General features: G+C 32.2%; 1 long non-coding RNA gene and 1 other non-coding gene across 4 annotated transcripts; both read right to left on the bottom strand.

Moving 5' to 3' along the window:
- On the bottom strand, positions 3,629–5,562 carry LOC107619568. 2 transcript variants are annotated; one of them, XR_002354845.1, is made up of 5 exons: positions 5,464–5,562; positions 5,235–5,298; positions 4,770–4,854; positions 4,536–4,648; positions 3,629–4,083 (listed from the first exon to the last, which is right to left on the bottom strand). It is a non-coding gene; the product is annotated as an uncharacterized LOC107619568 (transcript). The 2 variants fall into 2 exon arrangements; XR_002354844.1 differs by having other exon boundaries at positions 5,235–5,544.
- LOC107619523 lies at positions 5,630–8,000 on the bottom strand. 2 transcript variants are annotated; one of them, XR_001615679.2, is made up of 8 exons: positions 7,395–8,000; positions 7,098–7,134; positions 6,953–7,018; positions 6,745–6,876; positions 6,467–6,607; positions 5,969–6,183; positions 5,809–5,894; positions 5,630–5,711 (listed from the first exon to the last, which is right to left on the bottom strand). It is a non-coding gene; the product is annotated as an uncharacterized LOC107619523 (long non-coding RNA). The 2 variants fall into 2 exon arrangements; XR_001615678.2 differs by lacking the exon at positions 7,395–8,000 and having other exon boundaries at positions 7,098–7,324.

Raw genomic sequence — 12,386 nt, 5'->3', positions numbered from 1 at the left:
TTCGTTAAATATACAATTTATGACGAATTTTTAAAATCAAGTCGTTAAATCTGTCCTGCTGCAGAAAAATTAGAATAGGGCAGCAACTTGGTTGTCTTGCTACGACTCCTACGAGCTGAGTTATGGAGCGAAACTAATTTTGTTTTAAAATTTAATCAACTTGGTTTATTTCTCTAAAACTTCAGAAGTTTAGGAGTTAATGATTGGGAGTTGTGAATTTTTGAAAATTGGTGGTCAAAGCTGAAAAGAATCAGTTTTCAGCAAGTTATGCATCAACTTCTAATGCTTGTAACCCTTAGAATTGAATAGCAATTGGGTTGCAACCAAGATACACTTGTTGATAGATAAGTTAGGAGTCTCCAAACCAAAATTTAGCTTAATTGAAATTTTGTAGTAAAAGTTGTGCAAGTTGAAAGATACTAAGCTTGCTGATTTTTAAAACAACTTTTGACTTATTTCTATCTAACTTCCAAGTTATGTAACTTTTTCATTAAAAATGGTATTGACTTTTTAATATGGTTGACTATTACAAAATTTTTATTGATTTTCTAATAGCTTGTTTGAAAAGTTTCCAATGAGAAAATGTTAACATTCACTAATCACTAATATTGATAATTTAGACATGAAATTGTTAGTTAGACGAAAACTTTTAAAATAACGATTGCAGGGTTTAAATATGTGAGGTTTGCATGAAATTGTAATCTAGCTAACTAGTTTCGGTAACTGGTAAGTATGGTTAGTATTAGGTATTGTTGTTGCATAGCATGGTCAAAGTTATCCATTCACTCTCATGTTGTGAGATCTTTCAGAAGGACATCTCTTTTATTATTCTCCTTAAACAAATGTGGCTTTGAAATTGGTATAAGTATGCATAATATATAGTTCAACTTGAAAGTTAATTATATTTTTATAAATAACATATATCCAGTAGTTGCAAAGCTTCATCATGTTGTTAGGAAGTTAGCACAATTTTTAGTTGCTTTGGTGGAATAAAACTAAGGAATATCAAATCTGAATACTAACTAGCTTGATTTAATGGTAGGGAGATGATTATGAAGTTTAAAGAATTTAGCTTTGAAGGCTATAAAATTTTACTTTATGCTATTGTTCTTATCTAATGGCATGTACTGATAAATTGTATAACTTTATGGAGCTACTAAGGAAATCTTCCCTAACGGCATTGGCACTGGTACGACCGAATTAGGAGCATACGTATTCTTAATGCCAAACTAGATTTGGTTTTCAAAACATGGTACAATTAGTTTTCTAATTTGATGTTTTCTTATATTAGTGTACTTCTTCTCTTTTGGTTTTCAAAACATGGCACAAATAGCTACCAAAGAAACCTTCCATTTTTTTTTGCTGTTGTAGTTTGTCTTTTTAAAATAAGAGTATTGCAATCAAATAGTGACAAAATTAATTCACAAAATTAGAAGATTGAAAGCAGGAAGTGTTTGCATATATCCTTTAATTTGTATGATATTTATACATATAAAATGAATAATAAGATAAGGACTTATATTTCTATCTTTAGATCCTTTAATTTGTATGATATTTATACATATAAAATGAATAATAAGATAAGGACTTATATTTCTATCTTTAGATCCACTCCTTTCGGTAAAGTTTAATTTATATATCTATAGAAATTGGAAAGTGCAAACTAAAAATGTTGTTTGTGATTTTTCTCCTTTTCCAATTATACTTTTTTTTTTTCACTCTTATCTTAATCTTTTTATCTTTATTAGATACTCCTTTGCATACTTTGTTAGATACGAATTGTTAGTTTTATGATTGCTTGAGATGTTTCTTTTGATTATTAGTGGTTGACTTCTAGGAATTCTTTAGAATTAATAAGCTCTTGATGAGAAAAATCACTTATTGTTAGTCTAAATATTATTAGTATTAGAAATGTGTAGTTTTATATTTGATTTACTATTTTTTATTTTGTTTACAGGAAAACCATGTTGAAGGGGAAAACAAACTTAATTAAGGTCACAAATTTTGAAGAGTAAATGTTAGAGAGTAAAAGTCATGTACTTGTGGACATGATGATGATAAACTTGTTACTTAGCTATTTCAATTCTCTTTTGTTATTGTATTTTTTGCAAAATTAGATGATATAGTTCAAGGTTGTTTAGATTAGTATTATGATATTTTGAAAAATGATGATGATATAATTAGAAGTAGTTATAACTTAGACTAGTATTATGGTATTTTGCAATGATGATATAATGTGATTGTAGATCTTACATAATACTTTTTAAATCAAATTTGATGGTATATGTTCAATTAGTTTTCTCTAGTAATTTGATTCAAATAGTTAAGGTTATTTATTGACAATAAATTAAAAAAAATAGTTGGAACTAATTTCAATGCAATATGAAAAAATTATTGTAAATAAAGAATTATATAATTACGAAAAACCATTGTCAAAAGTTACAAAGGGCAATGGTGTTAAAATCGTTGCCAACAGCAACTATAAAATGGCAATGGTATTTAAACCGTTGCAAAAAAATATCGAAGGCAACACTTTTAAACCGTTGGCTTTGTAAATAACAAAATTACAACAGTTTAAAACCGTTGCCTATCTAGTTATGGTTTTAAACCTTTTCGTCATGGAAGAGAACGGTTCTAAATCGTTGTCTATTTAGTAACGGTGCTAAACCGTTGTTTAAAAATGGTTGTCAAAACCGTTGCCTATGCCAGTCACTATGGCAACAGTTTTTTTGGTTGTCGTTGCATATACCACAGGTCAAAAATCGTTGCCAAACCGTTGCCTAAGGTTTTAGGAACGATTTTTTTATCTATAACAACGGTTTTTGACCGTTGCAAAAACCCTTATTTGTTGTAGTGCATACTGAATCGATTCTCTAGTATAGACTCAAATATAAAAAGTCTAACTATTCTTGGATCATTTGCAATATGAGGCATTTTTTTTAAATTCAAAATGCATTTGAATATATGTTGTTAGTTAAATGAATCAAATTTTTGCATTTGTGATCCTTTGAGAATCTTATGTCATTCACCAAAAATTTATATATTATTTCTAATTAAATGATGCTTTTTCACAACTAGAAAATGGAATACAGACAGATTTATAGATGGATTTGGTCTTTATTACAGACGGATTTTTGGTTACCGACGAAATTACCGACGGATTTTGTCCCTCTGTAAAAGCCCCATCGGAAATTATTTACCGACGAATTTTTTTCCGTCGGAAAATTACAGACGGATTTTTACCAGTTACCGACGGATTTTCCCTCTATAAATTTTCTATCCATTTCCCAAAGACGACGAACTTTTCGACGGATTTTTCGTCTGTAATTACAGACAGATTTTCAGACGGATTTTTCGTCTGTAATTACAGGCGAATTTTCCGACAGATTTTCCGTCTGTAATTACAGGCAGATTTTCCGACAGATTTTCCGTCTGTAATTTGAATTTTTGAAAATCATCCCACATTCTGATTACAGACAGAAAATCCGTCTGTAAATCTGTCTGTAAATCCGTCAGTAAAGTAAAATAGAATTTTTTTTAATTTTTTTATTGCAAAATAAATACTTTAGATTTGTTTTCTAAATTTACTCCATCAAACACACTGTAAATTAAAAAAAAAGGCCAAAAATCACATAAATAAACATAATATTCATTACATGATACCTATAAAATTGGATGTTATTTTTCAACACCATTAGTCAATATCTCACTGTCTCAATAAAAAGATACCCCAAAAAAATAAAATGACCATCCCAGTAAACAAGTTCCTCATTATAGTTACTTTCCTATGAATATAATCATATCATTAAATTAATCCCTAAAGTGCTACTTCATGATGCTAAAATTCAACTCCACTCCACAATTAGGAGGGGGTTCTTATCAAAATTTTCAACAGATCAAGCAAATTACAAATCAAGAGTTAATTTTCCTCATTCAAGCATGATGCTGTTGTTGTGACTTGTGAGAGGAGCTACTCCTGCAGTTGCACTTTGTTTATTCAGCCAAGGACCAAAAAGGTTCACATCCCTTAAAGATTTCAATTTGGTGGTGGAGTCATGAAGGTTCCAATTTCAGTTCTTGTACCTGAGCAAACACTGTTATTAAACTGCTTGATAGTTAAAGAAGTCATGTGCAGTAATAGAGTTGTATTATATTAAAATTTAAATTCTTAATATTCTTTAAACAAAAAAATGAACTGATTATTGAATTAAATTGGTTTAAAATAATCATATAGTATTGAATCTATTATAAAGAATAAAGTATACGAATTATCACATTGACATCATTATTATATATAAGAAACAAATGAAGCTAAGCCAAATAGCTAATTAGATAGCAGGGTTGCCTTGAGTTCTTTTCTTAATATATTGCCGATTGAAGATTTTGAGATTGCGTCAATGAAAATTACTCTATGTAGCCTTTTGTAAAATACTACCTATTCACAACAATTAAATTAAAAAATGTCATGCATTGCCTTATTAATTAATTATCTTCTTATCAAATACAATTAAATTAATCAAGTATAAATCATTTACCTGTTTAGCTATAAAGTCCTTGACAGCATCTTCAGTAATAGGATCAAATAGGATCATTTGATGACCTCACCACAAAAGCAACTGGAACTTCACCAGCTACATCATCTTTTTGCCTATATATGCATGTGTGTGCAACAAACCATTTAATTACTTATTATTACTCAATAATTATTATTAGCTAATAGCTAGCTTAATTAATTTCAAAGATACATATAATTATATATGTATACTTACGAGACAACAACTGCATCTTCAATAGAAGGGTGGCTCATGAGAATTCCTTCAAGTTCTGCCGGAGCCAATGCATCAATAAAAGATGCTAGAAAAAAAATATACATAAGCATATTACTTGTGCTACTCTATTCAATGGTAGAATGGTTCAAGTTAGATGACTTCATGAATCTTTTCTTAAATTAACAATGGATGCAAAAATCAGTCCACAGATCAAGATAAAGAGACTCAAAATATAAGTTTTGCTTTCATGTTATCTGACTCTAGAGAAGGGTCAGTATGAATGTGTAGTAGGTAAGTTTATTAGCTTGAATTTGGCAAGAAGCTGATTTTATAACCAAAACTTCGAATGTTAACTACTGACCTTTGCACCATGGCTCCAAATTTAAGAGTTTTGGTAGTATTGCAAGTCTGTCTCATCTAAAAATAATCTTAGACCTTGTAAAGCAGAAAAAGCCATGAACATACCTGATTTAGTTTCCCCTTTGTGAGAATCTTCTATATAGTCTTCCCTTATCTCCACAAGACCCTCCTGTGCCAAAATCAAATATCATCACAAGCAAATCAATCAGTTAAGAAAACTTCATGAACACTTTCATATGCATGCATGATGAAAGCACAAGACGGATCATGTCCCATTAATATTAAAGTCAAAGAGCTTATCAACGGTGACAGGGAATGTCTTCTTTGCACGCACAGTGTAGCATAGCTTCTCATGCTTATCATAGCGCAATCCAACACCAAGTGTTGCTGATAACTACATTACAGTATCACATAACAAGAATTAATTAATTTAATTTGAAAATATGAAGTAGAGAGAAGTGCCAACTCATGATCTCAAAACTGAAATTTGTAAATTAATGATTGGCGTTTCAAAATTTAACAAGAGAGACATACCTCGGGATTTTGGCGACATGGGGTGCTTCCGGAAATAGAAAAAATAACCTTTTGACAACAAAAATGATATGTTATTGTTATGGATCACAAGAACCATCACATAGTTAAAATTACTGTTACAGCTACGGTTGCAAAGGAAACTCACAGTCAGAACAAGAAGGAAACAGAATAGAAGAAGGTCAATGTTAGAACAGAGGCACAAGACTTTGAGAAGCCAAGCAAAGTAGTTCTCTGCAACAAACGCATAGATTAGCAATTTGGTCTTGGAAAAGATTGGACATAGAGATGTTGAAGTGAAAGAATACCGATGAGTTGGGCAATAATCAAAGCAGTTCTCTGTCAGAATTGGGTTCTTTCCAAACCCTGGTTGAGTATAACTATGTTGTCTGAGTATTCTGTTGATTTGCTTCTGTTATTCTGTCTCCCAGTAACTATTTCTAAGACTAACACTCCAAAACTATATACATCTGCCTTTTCTGTTAACTGACCATGAGCTAGGTACTCTGGAGCCATGTAACCCCTGCAGCACCACTTAAGAAAATGAGTATTCCACAATGTTCTCAATAGGTTAAATTACACTTAACATTCACTGAAACCAAACTATAGCATTTACTGTAGTTTACCCTTTCAGATATGATCCACACATATTAATAGGTCTTGGATTTTGTTCAAACTTTTCAATGCTATATATATTGTTAAGGGTTGTGAATAGATGCATTTACAGAATTCTCAAGACATACTTTGCAAGAACTACTGTTCAAACTCTTCCAACAATTAGCCAAAACATAATCAAATTCATTTACCCTTCCAGAAACATCAACCTTCCCTCTTGCATAGTATCCTATGCTGTTTGGTGCAGCTTGAACTACTTCCAAAAGCGCCTGCTTTGCGGCCGCTCGAATTCGTCCTAGTTTTGTTGCCACAAACAGCCTTGTCCCCTAGCCCTGCATACTCATCAAAGAACAGTAAATAAGAATTGTGCTTAATTGATTATTCAGTCAAACAAGGCAAACTAAACGGATAAACCCTAAACCTTAAAAACAAAAAGACTTCAAATCAGATCCAGTAGCAAACTATGTACCTGCTCAGTAAGCATAAGCATGATAACAGGATGCCCTGCCCTTTGTAAACGTTCAAACATGCTGCACTCGTAAAGATATTTACTCGCAACATTTGAGAGGACAGTTGCAGGAAGTTGCTTTGGGTCACCAACCTTAGATAATTTGCAAATGTCAGTATAACCTCTTACCTTATAGCAGAAGTTCAAAAGCCTTTTTAAGTACACTTACCATTATGCATTTGGTTCCACTTGACTTTAAAAGCTGAAGAGGAACAAGAGTAGCAGGTTCTAGAGCCTGAAATAGAAAAACAGATCAGGAAAAAAAAAGGAAACAAGATGATTGCAGATAAATAAACCATGGGCAAGCCACTAACCTTTGATGCATGAGTAACTCCATACGGCAATGCTTTGCTGCAGAAGTTCAAACAAATGTGCAAACTATATAGTTCAAAATTGCCTTATATATATATTTAAAAAATGTTTTAACATTTAACGAAATATCATGCAACTTTAATTTATTCATTATTAGTCACATTCTCTTTATTTGAACTTGACTATCACAGTGTCTTCAATCAAGCTTTTCTTCTTCAATTAATTTTGTATACTTTTTGTTTTGTTTTATATAATAGTTGGAACCATTAAACAATTGACAAAAGCAAAGTATGATAAACCTAGCTAAAACTGGCGTAGAAAAATTGAGCCCTAAGGTTTATCGGCGTAATTTAAACAACTGCTGGTAGATGCTCTGGTTCTCTTTAGAGCAGGAACCGATTGGGATCGGTTCGAATTCCACCGATTCGCTTGCGACAGAGCGCGATAGAGCAGCGACGGTGACAGAGCAGCGACGGAAACAGAGCGCGACGACCTTGAGTCTGAAACGCCCGCGAGAGAAGCGATATACCGGAGAGCTAGAGAGAGGTCGACGGCGAGACCAGCCGCGAGAGAGGTGAGACTCAGTGAGCTTGAGGGTGAGAGTGGCGAGAGAAGAGCGAAGAAACTCAAAGGAGGGTTAGGGGTTCTTCATCGCGGTTAGGGGTTCTTCGACGGAGGCATTGCGAGCGCCGGCGACCAGCGACGTTCTTGCAGAGTGCTGTTAAGGGCTCTTCGTCGCGGTTAGGGTACAGTGAGGCACAATGAAGAGAGAGTTAGGGTACAGTGAGGCATAATGAAGACAGGGAGGGTTAGGGTTAGCTAGGGTTAATTGTTCATCTTCATGGAGTGCTTTGTGAAAAAGTTATTTGTGAATGGAGCAGGAGCTCGAGACAGAGACGGAGTAGATTAGGTTTAGTTTTTTTTTCTGGCGTAAAATTTTAAATTACAGACGGATTTTCCATCTGTAATAATTTAATAAAGCGCAGTACTTTTGTTTATTTAATTATAGATGGATTTTCCGTTTGTAACTATTTCTCACGAAAAAAATTAATTTTTTCGACAGAATTATAGACGGATTTTCTTTTCCGTCTGTAATTTATGCTAATTCATTTTTTTGGTTTTCCGACAAAAAATTCCTCTAAAATTTCGTCTGTATTTTCGTGGGATAAAATCCGTCAAAAATATCCGTCTGTAATAACTAGTTTTCTAGTAGTGTTTTATTATTATTGAACTTATTATATGATATTGAACTAATATGTAAGAGATTTAGCCATTCTTATATCATAATTAATACATTTTTTGGATCAAATTCACATTTAAATGTATTTTATTGGTTGAGTAAGTCAAGATTATGTAATTATGGTCATTCAAAAATCTAGTGTCATTACCAAAAAATGCATATGCTATTTCTAGCTAAATAATGTGTTTTTCTTATTAATAATTTTCAATTTTGTTTTTTTGAGTAATGTCTATGTTGTTTTCCTGTTAACTAAATAGTTTTGATCTTTCCAAGTAGAATGGTCAGGAAATCAATTGCCCTAAAGAGTATGAAAAAGAAAGATACATCAAGATATGATATAAGCATATATACATCCAAGCAACTCCATTTTCTTTGCACACAAATATGGTCTAACATAATTTTCCAATCTTCGCAACAAATGAATGATTTAAGAAGTTTTCCAAGATACTTGGTAGACTTCATCAATAAAATGAAATCACAAAAGAAGGCGCTTGTGGATAAAATGGAATTCGGCTCTTTAAGCAATATCCTAGAGATAAACATCAAAAAGAAGATTATGATAGAGTTGGTTCATTGCTTTGATTTGAATAACAATCGCCTAGACATTTATGGTCAAATCAAAATCACCACAACAAAGATAGAAGATGTTCTACGATTATGTGCACATGTACGTTATACTCTCAATAAAGAGTTCTCATGTTTTTTCATAAAATTCTTGTGTTGTTTGTAATGATTTCATCAAAAACTTCTTTGTTTATTTTCAAAAAGTTCATGTGCTATTTGTAATGATTTTTTGCTTTTATCTAATATGTTTTTTCTTTTTTAGGAGATACTTTTCCTTATAAAATAATAAAGAACTGACTGAAGAGTAGAAGGAGGTTGTTCGGAGCTTTAGAATTACTTCGTTGTCAATTTTGACAAAATCTTTACTGGAACCAAATGTTAATAGAGATGAGAACCGATTGAAGTTCAAAAAAACGTTCATACTATTCATCCAGAAAAGCTTTTTGTACCCGACAGTAGTCAGTTAAGTTTTTCCATTGCACCTGCTTGCAATTCTTGATGATAAAAATACACCGGAAAGGAATTAGAGCTTTCAGACAGAAGGACAAGGTTTCTGTCGACATGTGTCTCTATGCATTGATGATCACATGTTTTCAAGAGACAACATTTCGCAATTATCTAGCAGATACAGCACCTAGACTAACGTGGATTGCATATTTGACGAGTGAGATGCTAGTAAAAAAGGTTGAGCATAAGGGAAAAGATGAAGCGGTAAGTTTAGCACATCAAATTTGATATTAAAGATCTCAATATTAGGGACTTTTTGTTTTAAGGACTCCCTAAACAAGTAGATTTGAGAGAAGTGAAAAATGAAAAAGAAGAAAAGAAGATAGGAAACGTTCAAAAGAATGAAAGAAAAGAAGAAACATGTTTAAGAGAATTCTTCGAAACTGAAACTGAATTTGACTACGAGTGTAAGATCTGGAAAATTTAACCAGTCAATTAAATAACTAAAATTGAGTTAAGAGGGTTTGAATTGTCGGATTTGGGTTAAAAATTTAAATTTTATAATTTAAAAATTTACAGATAAAATTTGAACTCAAAAAATTATTTGAAGCGCAAAAATATAATTATTTATGAAAAAACATATACTAGCATTATAATTAACTGTACACTCTTAGGTCTGTTCAGTATTATGTATGAAAAAAATTAAAATATAAAAATAACCAGAAAAATATTTAAAATATAAACTAGAACACTTATTTTTAAAATTTTGGCTCTACATAGGGTTAATAGATAAATTTTTGTTAGAGTCATTGACTTTAATCCATTTTTCATTCATTTTCACCAATTGAGAGAGAAGCTCGAGCATGAGAGAAGAGAAGAAAGAAAAAGCCTAAACATTATTCACTCTCCACCTTAATCAAATCCACTTTTCTCACAAGCCAGAGCTCCGATCGACGACTTGTTTGCGGCTACGCGTTCCTCTTATCTTCCTCTGCGCTTTTATACCACTTTTGCGATGAGTAATCATGAGAAACCTACCCCATTTCTCTATTTCTTGCTAATTTTGCGTTTTTAGGTAGTGAGGTGATGAAATTGTGATTTTGATGCTTTAGGAGAAGCTCAACCTCAATTTCGGCCGAGTTTCAAAAGTAAACTTCTATTGCTCTGTTTTTCACAGAAGCTGATTATGCAGGAGATTTTTTTTCTTTTTGTCTCTAAAACCAGAAATAAACAAAGAAAGGAAGAAGAGAATGAGACCAGCATGTATTCTAGTTCGGTTTTCTAATACCATGAAACCTAAATCCAGTCTCCACCACAACCATGGTGGAATTTTCACTATAATCAACCAGATTACATACACCAATACCAATGAATTATAACTTAATTCATCTAGTATCAACCACTAAACTTCTATCCAAGTCTAACCACCACCAAGTGCTGTCCCAACTTGGTAAGAGAGAACCCACTGGTTCAATCAGCCACCAAGTGCTATCCCAACTTGATAAGGAGAACTAACCTTAGTTCAACTAATACAATTACATAAAATTTATTGACTTTTTTATGCATCTCTCTTGCCTCTTCTCTAATAACTTTTTCATATGTTTCTACTCACAATAACAAATCTTTTTTTCAATTACAGAAAGATAACATTAGATAGCTATAACACTAAAATTTTAAATGAAGTTCTAGGTTGAAAGAAAATGATTTCTGCTCTAGTGTAAGAAATGATACTCAAATGCCACTCTTTTTTTCCTTGCCTTCAAATGATGTTCTGAAAACAACTTTATAGTATGAAGTTTGTAGCGCAAATTTTATCACTGTCTCTTCAATTTTTTTTGTTGATTTTGTCCGTTGCAGCTGTCATTCTTAACATGTATTTCCTTTTCATTTTGCTGCACTAACTCTACTGTTCGAGGAGTTGCTCCACCACTTCTGTTTTCTTTGAGGTTGTCCCCACTACACTTGCATGTTGTATTTGTTCTTCTAATTTTTGAATATTGCTTTATTGATGTCCTTAAAGTAGTGTTTCTGTTCTTATGTTTTTGTTGTTTTTCTAGTACCCAGTTGTCTTATAATAATGTCAAATGTCCCACTTCCTTTTTCTTCTTTTATTCTAACCATGAATTTTTAAAACCCTCTTTCTTTTTTTTATTTTTTGGTCGGTGGATTGGACAACCCTCAATTTTAAGTAGACAACACATCCAAACACTCCTCATATTTTTACCACATTTTTTTCTTAATTGCAATATCTAAGATTTAAACCCTAAACCTTTGAAGTGGAGAGGAAAAAATATGTCGTGTGAGCTAAGGCTCCTCTTTCTTAGCTTCTATTATTTGAATGCTGCTCATTTAGGACATTGGGCTAAGACCTTGTTTTTGTGCATTTGAAGCATGCTAAAGCAACATAAACTTGGATTGAGAAATGAAATAATGGGCCTACATCACTAACACATATATTAAACTAATTTTAGACTTTTTATCTAATGAATGTTCATATTTATACCCAAAATTAATCTTATTTCAACCATAATTAGAGACTAGGGATCAGATTAAAAAATTTTACACCAACAGCCACATCAACTAACTGTTATACTGTACCATGTGGTACTAGCTATGTCATATAAGTTTTTTGATTGCTCACTCACGTTTAATTGGACTAGGAACCTATATGTAATTTAGAGTTTAATCTGAAAATCCAAATTAGTGCAATTAAAATCTTAAAAATTAAATTAGTGCACGACGTGAATTTCAAAAACCATTTTAAAAAACTGATTTTCAGATATAGGTGACAATCTTAGTCAAGAAGGTTGTCTTCAGAGCTGCCGTCAGCTCTCTTCTTCTCGGTGGCGGCTCCCTCCGCATTAGTTTTAGATAGGGATATATGCAGGTTAAAAAAAAAGAAAAAGAATTTGATCCGCCCATTCAACAATTCGATCAGATCAACAAGTACATAGAATCAAATATTGGATGTTGGTATTATATTTGTGGATCCGAACCAATAGATCCTATGAAAATAAAAAAATATATATTATTTATTAGG

The sequence above is a fragment of the Arachis ipaensis genome, chromosome B09 (assembly GCF_000816755.2).
Source record: "Arachis ipaensis cultivar K30076 chromosome B09, Araip1.1, whole genome shotgun sequence".
NCBI classification, from domain to species: domain Eukaryota; kingdom Viridiplantae; phylum Streptophyta; class Magnoliopsida; order Fabales; family Fabaceae; genus Arachis; species Arachis ipaensis.
This window is presented reverse-complemented; position numbering and strand designations above follow the sequence as displayed.